Here is a 15219-nt window from a genome sequence, read left to right on the forward strand (position 1 = left end):
ACCCCTATGATTCAGATGTTATTCCTTTTTCATGAGTCACTGAGTTCTCTAATTCTTATAACATGCAGTTTTGCCTTAGTTTCCCCTTTTTTCTGCTTCAGTATTCTCCATATTTTTGTCTTCTGTCGCTGATTTCCTGCTCTGCTTCATCCATCCTTGCTGCCGTGATATCCACTTGAGATTGCATCTCATTTATAATGTTTTTAATTTCATCCTGACTAGATTTTGCTTCTTTTATTTCCACAGAAAAGGATTCTATGCTTTTTTCAACCCCAGCTAGTATTCTTATTATCGTGATTCTAAATTCTAGTTCAGACCTCTTACTTATATCTGTGTTAAGTCCCTGGCTGTCATTCTTCCTGTTCTTGCTTTTGTGGTACATTCCTTCATTTTCTCATTTTGGAGGAAGAAAAAGAGTAATAAAATATAAAATTAAAATTAAAAAATTAAAATTAAAATTAAAATTAAAATTTTAAAAATCAAATAAAGTTAGTTAAGTCCTTGTTCTTTGGTCTGGTTTTTAAAGAAGCTTGGTAGAATAGAGAAAAAAGGGAAAGAAAAAAAGAAAAAAAAGGAAATGCTTAGAATTAAGAAAAATGTATGCAATAAAATAGAATAAATGAAACGAAGAATGCAAAATAAAATGAAGAAAATTACAAAAAATAAAAATACACAGTAGATAATTAAATTTAAAAAATTGGAAAATAAAAATAAATTTCTTTTTCTGTATCCAAGAGTAAGAAAATAATAAGAAAAGAAAGAAAGAAAGAAAGAAAGAAAGAAAGAAAGAAAGAAAGAAAATACAAATAGATGAAGCAACAACCAGAAAGATATCCGAATGAAATTCCATCCTCTTTCTCCTTTAATTCTGTGAAGCCCTTTACTGTTAGTACACTAATCAGGTGGAGAGACTTGTGGTCCTCTAGGGTCTGAGCTTGGTTGGCACAGTTGGATGGGGCTTGGTTTAACAGCTCCATTCTCCATTTGGTGATGCTGCTTAGCTTACTAGGGTAGATCAGTGTGAAGTGCATGCATGTGTATGCACACGCGCGGGAGAAGTGAAAACAGTTTTCCCCAGCTTCCGAGTTTCTGGCAAAGGAATTCTGAGCATTCCTCGACGAGCAATCAAGCACCCCTCCTTTGTCTCTGGCTTCCTTCCACTCCCCACTTCTAAGTGTTTCGCGTCCAAGCTGTCAGCCTGCCAGGTGGCACCTCCCTCCTGAATTATATATCATTTGGGGCTATTTCCAAATTCCTCACTTCTGAGAGTCCTGCAGCTTGGAACTACTCCAACCCTCTGGCGGAGGGTCTTGCCGGGCAATTGCCAGCTGCTGGCTTGCCCCCAGGGAACATTCATGCAGTCACAATGTTGCTGAGGTTCAGAGATTATGGCCAAGTGCCTGCTTCTCCCAGAAAATGTTTGTGTGATCGCATAGGAACAGAGGCTCAGAGTTTATGGCAAAACACAACACACAGCTCGCACCAGGTCTCACCACACCCTGGTGTCTTTGTTCCAATAACAGCAAACATGGGTGTTTCCAGGATCCACTGGACCTGTGGGAAGGCTGTATGGCCTCTACCAAATGGCCTCCTAGCAGGGTAACAGCCTCTCCCTGTGAGGTCCGTGGACCCCTTGGACCTTGCTGCCTGCTCCTGGAGATTTGCCCTTGTCACCCGAGTGTGGCCAGGTATTGAGCTGTAGAATTTCTGACTCTGCTCTCCCCTGTTTATAGAGTCCTAATAGTATTGAGACTCTCTCCTTTCTCCTTCCTCCCTTTCTGTCACCTGTGGTTATTTCTTTCCCTTTTCAGACACTTTTGGTGGGGAAAGTGCTTTTCCTGCACTCTCCCCTCTTTCTCTGTCCTCTCTCTGCAAAAAGAGCTGCCTATCCTCCACCGCTTGTCTCTTCCCCAGTTCATAGCTCTGCACCACATACCTGCTGAGTTCTGTGGCTCAAGTTATGCAGATTGTTGTGTTAGTCCTCAGATTAATTTTTCTAGGTGTGCAAAATGGTTTGGTGCTGAATTAGCTATACTTCAGGAATGAGAGAACTTCTATGCTGCTACTCCATCTTGACCCCTCCCCTCCTTAAGTGCCCCTTCAGGTCTTTCTTATATTTACTTTGTATATCAGGGGTCTTTTTTTTAAGTTTATTTATTTTTTACTGAGAGAGACAGAGACAGAGACAGAGACAGAAAGACAGAAAGAGAGAAATCACACGTGGAAGCATGAGCATGGAGAAAGGCAAGAGAGAGAGGGAGATAGAGACTTCCAAGCAGATTCCACATGCTGACAGCACAAAGCCTGACATGGGGTCAAATCCATGAACTGTGAGACTATGACCTCAGCCAAAAGTTCGGATAAGTTGTACACTTATCCAAATGAGCGACCCAGGTGCCCCTATATCAGTTTTAATGAGGAGATTAGGGACAATGTACTTCTCTGGGTCAATTCAGTTTATTTTAAAGTTCAGCTCATTCACCTTGGAAAACATCACTGAGTCCTCAACATCATTACTAAAGAGACAGAATGCATGTATTACAACAATGCGGTTGGCCAATTAGAACTTTGCAGAGTAAGAAGAGAGGCACCTAGTTTTTTAAAACTGAAATTTAATTTATATATCCTGATTTCTATATTCACTGTTCAAATGAGGTGAGTAATTTTAATTTTCTTTGCATAAAAATTTAACTGGGTGACAGTCCATATTAAGCCTTTTTGTTACAATTATGTAATTAAACTTTGCACCTCATTGTAAAGAGTTCCAGTCATCAGCATATTGTCAGAAGAAATTTTGGGTAAATTAAGAAAGATTGCTTGCAAAAACATACTAACTTTGTGTAGGACAGCTGGAAAGATAGAGTTAGGACTTCAGGTGATCACCAGGCTGAAAGTATTTGGTAACTGACAAAGAATTAGTGAAGCAAATGTTCTCAAAAGAGATGTAAGAATAATTAGGGACTGACCCAGATTTGCCAATAGCAAATTCAAAATATAATAGCAACAGCCAACAAAAATACTGTCACTCCTATTCCCTCTGGAACTACAACATTCGTATTGTGACCACTCATCTGCATGCAATTCCCATTCCCTGAACTTTTCTGTCCCACCACAGAATTCAGGTAAGAAAGGATTATAAAGAGCTGGGGAAATGAAATAGGAAAAATATTTAACATTAAGCCTATATCTAAGTATTCAGCTGTCAGTTTGAAGAAATAATCCTTTTTTGGTCCAAATTTTTATTAGTTAACATACAATGTAATATTAGTTTAATGTGCAGAATTCAGTGATTCATCACTTACATATAATACCCAATGCTCATTACTGTTGACTTCCTTAATACTCATAACTCATTTAACCCATCCCCCTGCCCACCTCACCTCCAGTAAACTTGTTTGTTCTCCATAGTTAAGAGTATGTTTCTTGGTTTGCCTCTCTTTTCCCCCCCATGTCCATCTGTTTCATTTTCTAAATTCCACATATGAATGAAATCATATGTGATTTCATAAGTTCTGACTTCTTTTGCTTAGCATAATACTCTTTAGCTCCATTCACATCTTTGCAAATGGCAATATTTCATGCCTTTTTAATCCTTCTTTTTAATACATGAGTACAATCATCAAACCTAAATTTTGATTAATGTAAAGCATGAGATAGGACTATGACCTGTCTTATTCAGCAGTGTATGCCTATGTACAGTTTCTACAAAGTAGTTTTCAATAAACACTATTTCAATGAGAACAGCTAGTGACATGGCACAAATAAGAAGGGTAGAAACCCCTGACTAAAGATTTCACCAAAACCTACTGAAGAAGAATGAAAGTTAGTTAATCCATGGGCGTCTGTGATTACCTATGATTGTATCTATCTTCAAGACATTGGACATATAGTAAATTATATAGGTCTCTCACTTTGTAGTGTGGATTACCTCATTTTTCATTAATTCTTCCATTGGTTTCTTAGAGTTCCAGGTGAAAATATTACTTCATAATTTGTTAAAGATAATATCAGAATCATATAGATCACAATTTATAAAAATTGGGAAAAATACCAGTTAAACAGTGTTCCATATATAAACCGGCCCTAGTTCAAAGCCTGTTATACCAGACAAAAAATTGATAGGACCCCATTTAGTTTGCCAATGTGTCCTGGTGTGGGTGATAAATTAGTAAGTCATGTATACATGCAGGATACATTAGCTGGGGCTATTCCTGTCTGAGTGACTAATGGGAGAGCAAAATGTTAAAAGACAAGATCTCACTTTATGAGCATGCCTGCTGTTTCCTAAGTAAGTGACAAATGGACCCATAACCATGCCCACCATTTCAGAGTAAACACAGAATTTTAACCAATGAATGATGAGTCCATTGCTTCTAAGATACAGAACCAACCAATCATCTTGTTCTTTTTTTTTTTCTGACCTTCACTGATTCATCTGTGTCAATTAGTTACAGACAGCCCTAAAACTCAACTAAAACTAGAAATGGCCTCTACAAATAAATCTAGAGTGACTTATTTTTGTGTTTCATGGCTATCTTTTGGAGAGGACCTATGGTCATAGGTCATGTATGTTTTCAGTTAGGGAGTTTCTCTAATCATTTTCAGCTAGAAAATATTTGTGTGTAGAATAAATTTTCTTGGAAATCTCTTTTTCTTTCCAATTGCTGCCATAATAAAGTATATAATCCTAGTAATTTGAAAACTTTATTCTTTTATATTTATGAAGTTTGGAAGTCCATAATCAGTCCTACTCAGATAAAGTGAGGATTCAGGAGGGCTAGCTGCTTCTGTAGGCTCTGAGGGGAGAATCTGTTTCCTTACATTTTTCACCTTCTAGTGGTTTCCTATATTCCTTGGCTCATGGGCAATCCCTTATACCATCAAAAAACATCATTACAATCTCTGCTTCCATCATCACATCACTTTCATGGTCTCAGACTCCTTCTGTAGCCCTCTTATAAGGATCTTTGTGATTACATGAAGCCTATCTGGATAATCCAGGACGATATATCAAATCCTTGTCTTGATCACATCTTCAGAGTCTCTTTTTCCATGTAAGATGATATTGACAGGTTCTAGGGATTAGAACATGGCATTTTGGGGTGCCTTTCTTCACTCAACCATACTCTGGATTTCCCTGAAACTGTTCATGAAAGCTATGCCTTCAATTTAAATTCACATGTACTTTTGATACCTCTTTTTAGGTATTTAGCCTTAGCATATCTACAAATACTATGGCTCTAACTCCTGTTAATGAGCACTCTGAAAGGAAAGTTCCTTCTTAGAGATTCAAAACATAATAAATGAGATTCACATAAATAACCACACTTTTGAAAAATAGCTTCACCAATGATTTTTCCTTAATTACAAGAGGCAAAATTTTAAATTGTAATAACTTCATGATTTTTTCTTCTATTCCTTTTTGATTCATTATGAAAGAAGACCTGTTGACATCTGTAGATTTTCTAAGGTATTTAAAGTGTTTATATTAGTTTCCTTTAAATATGAACATTTCAACCATTCACAGGGATTGCACTAGTTTAGATTAATTGTCACTTCTTATAATTAGGCTGTTTTAATTTACTTTGTCACTTGATATAAAAATTCTGATGAAAGTACGAAAAATAAATTATAAAATATATGCTTGAAACTCCTTTCATTCTTTTTCTTATAAATTGATAATAGTATAAAGTAAAATTAAATCAATTTTTTAATGTGGGAGAAATTTTTGAATATATTCATCATTTAAATTTATTCATCACTATTAAATAGCTAGTACTAATTATTATAATCGTACAGAAAATATATGGAATTACAATGTATTACTTGTTGTAAATCAGTTAACTTACATATGTACTCTGTATCTAGAAGTGACAGTGACATAAGCACTAATTCCTGAGTATTTCTATTTTTGTCCTAGAATTACTATTAAGACACCCATATGTTTTCTGAACACAAAGTTCTTGACACATAATTGAAGCTGTGTGGTAACTTAAATTTCTATTAGCTCTTCTAAGATGGGAGCACCTGTTGCTTTATTATCACTTGCTGCCTAGGAAGGCAAAGTCATGACGACTCAGATAATACGATGTTAGTCTAAACACAAAGAAGTTTCTACACTTTTTTGACAAACGATGTAGAACAATAAAATCTTTTGAGGATTGGTTAAACATATAGGAACAGGTTTTTTTTGTGTATTCCTTGAAAAAAAATCATTCCAAGTCAAAACATGTTGTTTGTGCTTTCTTATTGAAAATATGATTGTGATTCAAATGATTAAAATATATTGAAGAACTAAAATAAAGAAGTAATATATGTACAGGAAAAGACTTACAAGATTAAAGCTAATGTGAGGCCACTATTCTCTTTCAAACACTATTTCAGGCAATAGTCAACTTCCCCACCAAAACTGTCCAACAGGGATGGGATAAATTACCCACTTAATGAAGTAGAGAGAGAAAGTCATTGAGAAACATGTCTATGAAAGAGAGAGAAGAGCAAAGGAATAACAGTCTCTGAGGTATAAGACATGGATCAGAAGATTACTGAAGTGCACCCTGATTATATAGCTTTCCTAAAACTCCGTCAAGCAGTTCAATAACTCAATCCTACTCCTGTCTCCCCCTCCTTAAAAACAAAGTAGAGAGAACTCATTCTTATCACACATTTCATGCTACTTAACCTATTTTTCCATCCAAATGTTCAATAATATAATAAGCAGAAAAAATCAAACAAATTTAATCTAATTCAGTATTTCAGAGGAAAGGGTTAAAAAGCAGAGTTTGTGGGGCGCCTGGGTGGCTCAGTTGGTTAAGCGACCAACTTCAGCTCAGGTCATGCCCTCATGGTTTGTGGTTCGAGACCTGTGTCAGGCTCTGCACTGACAGCTTACAGCCTGGAGCCTGCTTTAGCTTCTGTGTCTCCCTTTCTCCGGCCCATCCCCTGCTCACACTGTCTCTCCCTCTCTCTCCCTCTCAAAAAATTAATAAATGAACTTTAAAAAAATTAAAAAGAAGCAGAGTTTGTAACCAAGCAGCATATATTCCTCTTTCTGAACTGAAAGCAATGAGTCTGTTCCCAAGAAAGGAAGAAAAATAACAGGAAAACAATTTGACTTAACCTACTCTATGTACCTAACTCAGTTGCGGAGCTCACATAAACTAGAAAAAAAGATTTCTCACACGAATTCTATCTTATGCTATGGTTCTGAGGTTCTTTAACTTTCATGAAGTCTGTTTTTCTTTCTGTGCACAAGTTTTATTATTTTCCGACTTTCACAGCCTAAATTTCCTCTAAGGCAGGTTTTCTGAACCACAGCAATACATATATTTTGAACCTGACATTTCTTTGTTGTGGAGGGCTGTCACGTGCATTGCAGGATATCTGGCAGTAAACCTGGCCGCTATCCACCAGATAGCAGTAGCAGGCTCAATCTCTATGTAACAACCAAAAATGTCTCTAGACACTGCCAAGTATCCCCCGGTGGGCAAAAATTATAGTTGATTGCTCCAGGGAGCTTTTGTATCTGATCTTACCTATTCTTTTCCAGAGATGTCTACATCTCTCACCACAAACTATGGCACTACCCATCCATTCTTTAATCCTGAAGAAATGTCTCTGAGGACTGATAAAGAATGAACATGTTGGTGTATTTTCTGGTTGAGGGTACAATTACAAGTTACCTTAATAGCTTAGAATAGTTATAGGCCAGTAGGAAGAAGTTTCAGCTTTTCTGTTCAACTTATTAGGCTTCATCAGCAGATCATAATGTCAATTTTAGATTTTTTTCCATTTTGTATATGTGTGCAAACTAATATTTTTAAGTGTTCATAACTTAACTTATCCAATGTTTAACTTTAGCTTATCCAATGTCCCTTTCTTTGATTTGTTGACTTTTTATCATTTTTTACATAAAAAACAACATTGGGGGTATTTTGTGCATTACATTTCTTTCTACCTTCACGACATGTATCTCCCCCCAGATCCCATGTCAAGATAGCTTTGACGACCCCATTACTAAGAGAGACCTCCTGTTGGTCAATTTATGGAAACTTTACTCTTCCTATATAGAAGCATCTCTCCAAATAGGCTCCTATCTACTACACTTGGAATGACTTGCTTTTGCTGGAATTTTGCTGCCTTCTCTGAAAGAAGGGTAGTCCAGTACAAAGAAACAAAGGTATTTACCTATATAGAGCTTAAATTTCATCATAATATAGTCTTATAGACCATGAAAAAGATATGTGAAGAACTACACTGTTATCTGGGAAACTGAATGGCATTTATTAAGAAAAAACATATGAAAAGGAGATAACGTGTATGGACCAGAAGTGAGTATTTAGCATTTCAGTTGGATGTCTATGAAAGAACTTACTGAAAAAGTAAACATTTAGAAAATAGCTAAACAGAATGGAAAACCCCACAAATCAGAAATTTGAGTCAAAATCTTCAAGATAAAGGCCCTGAGGCCAGGAGAGAGCATGCTTGGGTTCTTCTAAGGACTTTGAAGGAACTGTTGCTATTTTACTGTGAGCTAGAAGGAATATGATCACATTGAGCCTCTGGTTAAATACTTACCTGATCTAGCCCCTGGAAAGTTTAATGTTGTAAGCTTTCAAATTTGTCTGGATATGTGTGTGTGAATGCAAAAGAGAGAGAGAGAGAGAGAGAGAGAGAGAGAGAGAGAGACGGAGAGAGATGGAGGGAGGGAGGGAGAGAGGGAGAGAGGGAAAGAGTGAGAGGAATATTCTGTTTAGATTTTCTGTTGTTGCAACTACAATTTTAAAACTCTAACTCCCACCCCAAATGCAAATTGTATTCATATGGAATTCTAATTTGAGCTTTACTTCTTTCAGTGTTCAGTGTGAGTTTGCATAAGTCACGCTTGTTGAAAATTATTGTAAAAAAAAAAAGATTTAACTAGAGGATGGAAATAGAAAAGAGGAATGAAACAGATGGTAAAGTTAAACTAGATGAGTTTTAAATTTTGGGTTTTTTTTGTTGGTTCCCCAATGAAACCTTATAGGAAACTTAAAAAGATGAGATAAAACATGAACTGCATCCTTATATCTGCATCCCTGAACCAGTTATAAAAGAAGAGAACCAAAGGACCAGTGTATAAAGCTCTCATGGCATTTTGTTTGATGGTATAAAAAGCAGCAGCAACAATTCTGGCATAAAATCAGAATGTTATAAAATATTTGAATAGGCACAGACCAGAAATTGTGGCTCTGTGTATATTATGTATCAAAAATTAAATTAAATTTATTAGTAAATCATTGAAACTCTAAGGCAAAGAAATCCTGAATCATTGGTATGATGCAATGAAAATAGTATTTAATTGCATAGTGTCTATATTCTAGCTTTATAGTGTGCATAATATCAATCATATTTCTTAATTTAGTTTTCATTTTTTAATTTTTAAAACAATTTTTTAATGTTTATTTTATTTTTAAGAGACAGAGAGAGCACAATCAGGGGAGGGGCAGAGAAAGAGGGAGACACAGAATCCAAAGCAAACTCTAGGTCCAACCTGTTGGCACAGAGCCCGATGTGGGGCTCAAACTCATGAACTGTGAGATCATGACCTGAGCTGAAGTCCAACACCTAACTGACTGAACCACCCAGTCGTCCGATTATTTTTAATTTGATATTAAGATATTAATTAATTTATTTTGAGAAAGAGAGAGAGAGAGAGAGAGAGTGCATGCATGCGTGACTGGGGGAGAAGCAGAGAGAGAGGGAAGAGAAAGAATCCCAAACAGGCTACATGCTCAACCAGAGCCGATGCAGGACTGGATATCAAAACTGTGGGATCACAACCTGAGTCACTATCAAGAGTAGAATGCTCAACTAACTGAGCCACCCAGGTGCCGCTATTCATTTTTATAAACATGAAATGACAATAAGAATAGTATTTTACCCTTTTTTTACTATGAGCTCTTAATTTTTTTCAGTGACTTAGTTTTTGTGGTTATGAGAAATCTGACTCTCATTTGGGAAGTAACAATTGTTTTACCATGGGAGCTATTTATATTATTAATATTGAGATTAATATTGACATTGTGAAACTGCTTGATTAGAAATTCCTCATCATAATTTCAATGAGAAGGTTCAGCATCATTTTGCCACTTTAATGATAGAGAAAATGAATTGAAAAAAGGGAAATTTAACTCATGATGAAGAGCATGGCTTAGAATTAATAAAGTTCTGACCTACATTCTTTTTTTTACTCCTAATATTGTCGAGCCTGTTGCATTTAATATAAACATTTCAATGTCAAAGTTGTTACGGAATATGTTTTATTCTTCATAATACTCCAATTAAATGTATATTCAAAAAAATAAAACATTTTTTCTGATTATAATTTTAGTCTAATTCCATTAACAGGGGTAAACCACTGCCAGGTTGTTGGTTTATTTTCTTTTAACCCTTATTATACACATCTGTACAATACAAATATCATTCAGGCTCCACTAGCCATCGCAACTCTGGTTAACCTTGGTGTTTAGATCTGGATTTTGACTCAGAGCCTCTCAGCCCCATGATTTTCTCTCCAGTTCCCTGTTTCCCTGTCTCTGTGTATATTAACTTGTCCCTAGACTACATAGGTTGCAGGCCTCAGATAATTCACTCTTTCTATTAAGTCAATACAAATATATAGGAGAAATTTATATTTATTAAGATATTACAAAATGCTGAGCGATTATGGGGACAGAAGACATCAGAAGCTACACCACCTTGTACCATCTAACTGGCTCCCCCTGCTCCCCGCACTTCTTACTGCCTGAAAAAGACTGGGGTGTTGACATATAATCTTTCATGATGTCTGAACACTCAAAGAGGTGAAGTCCAATGGATAATCTCTGTGGGAGTAGTGCTGACATGCCTATTGACCTGTCCCACAATTCAGGAAGTACATATTTTACTTTGTTACAAGAAGCTAAATACCTTATATATACACATCTAACCCCAAATTAAAGTTAGAATAATATAGCCATTTCTCATTAAACATTTTGATCTGAGTAATTTACAAGTATCATAATACAGTTCAAAACATACTCTAAATTAGATGCATATTTTATTATAGGGATACATTATAATTTTAAGCTATTCTTGTTTGCTTAATTTGTTTACTTTTATTCTAAAATAAATAATAACATAGTGAATATTTTCTATACATGTTTAATATAATTCTGCTTTCTTACTTTAGGTATTTCTAAATATTGAATTATTACAGATGGAAAAACTTAGGTATATGCTCTAAATTTCCAACTGGCAGTCCTATTTTCCCCAAATACATGTGAAAAGTCTGTCTCATTAAGTGTGTATACTTTTGGGTTTTAATGCAGAAGTATAAAATGATAGGTCCATATTGCCTCAAATGATATTTCATTGATTTTTAGAAAGTTTGAACATTTTAAAAGTGCGTTTATTTTCCACTTGCTTTTTTATCTAAAGATCATCTATAAAAATCTAGTGTCTAAATTTATTGTTTTTTCTTTAAAAATGACTAATAAAATATACATATAGTTTTGCATGAAGTAACAAATATGCTCCACTATGACAGAGTATTTTTTAATTTCTTGGCAAGCAATCAAGTGCCAAGGTGATTAAGACATGGAGCTTAATAAAAGTAGTAATATTCAAGCCTCTATTCACTTACCACTCCACTGCCATCAACAGCAACAAAGTGGTACCAGACATTTTTTCCCCTGAGGAACAACATGGGGCAAGAGTCCCAGTGAATGCAGCACAGATGAAGGAAACTTCTCATTGCTAAGGAGCCTTGAAAAAAAGGTTCCGGACTCTTAATGGGCTTGGTGGGGAGGGAAAGAAAAAGAGGCCTAAGAGTGTAAAAATATTAAGTCAATGTGGAAAAATGTGCCCCCTTCCATAAAGAGGTCTCTCTGGAGGCACATGGGAAATGTCCCAGCTGAGTCCCTCTGCTCCCCTGTAATGAAATAGGCCTCCAAATAAGGTCTGTGTGTTGTTGAGAAGAATAATCTGCAACTATTGTGTGTTACATTTTGTTGTCATTTAGCTAAGTGGATTGATAGTACCATCTGCATTTTGTATATCTTTACTGATTTTCTGTCTATTTATTCTACCGATTACTGAATGGGAGGTACTCACATCTCAAGTATAAGTGTAGTTTTACTTATTTCTCTTTTGGATTATGTCAGTTTCTGCTGCATATATTTTGAAGCTCTGTTATTAAATGTACAATTCAATATGATTAGTTGACCTGCTTATGTTTATGAAATAAAGTCATTTTTAATAGTTTGTTACATTGAAATCTACATGTAATGAAGATTTTTTATTAATAAGACTACACCAGTATTTATTTTGCTTAATTTTTACATCTCTCTCTCTCATTATTTTACTTTGTTTAGTTTTTATATATCTCTCTCATTATTTTGCTTTCAACATGTCTTTTTATATGAAATAAGTATCTTTTAAATATTTGAGTTTGTTTCATCTGCCATTAGTAATATCTCTGCCTATTAATGGAAGTGTGTAATCAATTTATATTTACTATGATCCTGGATATAGCTGGATTTAAGTATATCATATTACTATTTACTTGTTTTATACCCTCTCTTTTCCTTCCTTCTGAATGTAAATATATTTTTCTCTAAGGAGAAGGAATAGTTTATTTTATTTTATTTTTTTATTTATTTTTTAATATATGAAATTTACTGTCAAATTGGTTTCCATACAACACCCAGTGCTCATCCCAAAAGGTGCCAGGAGAAGGAATAGTTTATATCTCTCCTTAAAATGTTATAGCTTAACATATAAAACTCTGATATTGTTTGACATGCTAAAAAATTAGTAACACAAACATCAAAGTGGAAAAAATGTCATTTAAAAAATTCCAAAAAATATTATACCTTAAAAATTGCATTTTGTATTTACTTCCAAAATTTTTTTTTTTTAATTTTTTTTTTCTCAACGTTTTTTATTTATTTTTTGGGACAGAGAGAGACAGAGCATGAACAGGGGAGGGTCAGAGAGAGAGGGAGACACAGAATCGGAAACAGGCTCCAGGCTCCAAGCCATCAGCCCAGAGCCTGACGCGGGGCTCGAACTCACGGACTGCGAGATCGTGACCTGGCTGAAGTCGGACGCTTAACCGACTGCGCCACCCAGGCGCCCCTTTTACTTCCAAAATTAATTTGAATATAATATGCATTTTGTTTTCTTTAATATATTACAGTGAACTTAAATATCATGAAAAATAGTGTTAATTCCCACCATTCATAACCATTACACAATATGAACAATATATTTGTGAATACACATTAAATTTTAAATTACTTAACTTAAATATAAACTATTTCAGAACTTCAGTATAGCCATAACTATGATTATTAATCAGTAAGGAAAATTATATATCTGAAGCAATATTCTATTGTTAAGACCATTAGGAATGCATATTATTTTCATCATCATCTAAATTTTAACCCAGTGAGAAGGACGATAGTATTCCTTTCTTGCTAATATTTTATTTAATGGAAGTCATTAATTTAAGGTAGAATTATAGAGAAGGCAGATTTGTCAAGGTGATGATAACTTCAGTCAAGCTCTTTAAAAAATAAATTAAAACTGGATTCAGAGTCAGTAACATAACTTGTTGAGACACTAGAATAGGTGAGATTTCCTACAGAGAAATGATGGTGGAGGAAGAGAAAATTAAAAATAAACATCAGGATAAATGCTCAGAGACTATCTTGAAACAAAACAGAAATGAAAACCCAAAACATAAGTAATATAAAAGAAATTCAAACCAAAGTAGGAGAGACATTTCAATTAGACAATCTCCTATTAAGGAAAGGGTAAATATAGTTTAAAGGAAAAAGAAGTGTTAGTACATTGTTTGTACTGAAAGTAGGTATGTACATAGTATCTAAAAGTATGAGTTCTGGAGTTGCATAGAGTAAGTTTAAATCTATCTTAATCCCTCCGTATCAAAATGTATGAACTTAGTTAAATATTAAAAGCTCAACAGACATTTTAAGTTTCTATAAATTGAATGGTATTTAAGCGTAGATCATGGAATACTACTTGGCAATGAGAAAGAATGTAATATGGCCTTTTGTAACAATGTGGATGGAACTGGAGAGTGTTATGCTAAGTGAAAAAAGTCATACAGAGAAATAGAGATACCATATGTTTTCACTCTTATGTGGATCCTGAGAAACTTAACAGAAGACCATGGGGGAGGGGAAGAAAAAAAAAAGAGAGGGAGGGAGCCAAACTATAAGAGACTCTTAAAAACTGAGAATAAACTGAGGGTTGATGGGGGGTGGGAGTGTGGGGAGGGTGTGTGATGGGCATGGAGGAGGGCACCTGTTGGGATAAGCACTGGGTGTTAAAAAGAAAATTAAAATATGAAATCAATGAGATCAAATGAAGTAATGACTATAAATGATATGCTATAATATCTAAGGTATTACAGATGCAAAATAAATATTATGTTCTAATCTTGTATATTATTGTACAGTAACACTATTATATTTTAGCATGTTTCCAGAAGTAGACAAATGTATACATATAAATTTGTCCATGATTCATTTCATAAGTTGGCTTTTCATCACTTAAAAAAATATTTCATTAAAATATTTTGTGTTTAAAGAAAAAAATAAAAGGCCATAATCCTACCCTCATTTGCCAGAACTGTTTTAAGAAATAAAGCATGATAGGGGCACCTGGGTGGTTCAGTTGGTTAAGTGTCCAACTCTTGATTTTGCCTCAGGTCATAACCCTACTGCTTGTGGGATCAAGCCCTGCATTGGGCTCCATGCTGACAGCATGGACCCTGCTTGGGATTCTCTCTCTCTCTCTCTGTCACTCCCCTGCTCGTGTATGCTCTTTCTGTCTCTCAAAAGAAATAAATAAACTTTTTTTTTAAAAATGAAATAAAGCATCATAAACAGATTTCAAGTTCCCTTTGTACCCTCCTGATTTCTTTCCCCACCTGTCCCCTTGGAGAACTCTTCTAGTAAAGCCAGTGTGTGTATTTCTGATATATGTATTTATATTTTTGCTATATATTTACATAATCAGAAAATATTTAAATAGTTAAAAAATAACTAATCATTATCAGACTATGTATATAGCTACCAGACTTTAAAAAGATTTTAAAATTCAACATTATGTTTGATACTTATTAAGTAATAATACATGTCACTATTGTTCACTTATTTTAACCAC

The 15219-nt window shown here is 34.9% G+C and overlaps 1 protein-coding gene across 1 annotated transcript in view; it reads right to left on the reverse strand.

The window, feature by feature from the left end:
• Positions 1-15219, reverse strand: part of EYS (eyes shut homolog) — a 1624793-nt gene that overhangs the window by 1498010 nt on the left and 111564 nt on the right.

The sequence above is a fragment of the Panthera uncia genome (assembly GCF_023721935.1).
Source record: "Panthera uncia isolate 11264 chromosome B2 unlocalized genomic scaffold, Puncia_PCG_1.0 HiC_scaffold_24, whole genome shotgun sequence".
Classification (NCBI taxonomy): domain Eukaryota; kingdom Metazoa; phylum Chordata; class Mammalia; order Carnivora; family Felidae; genus Panthera; species Panthera uncia.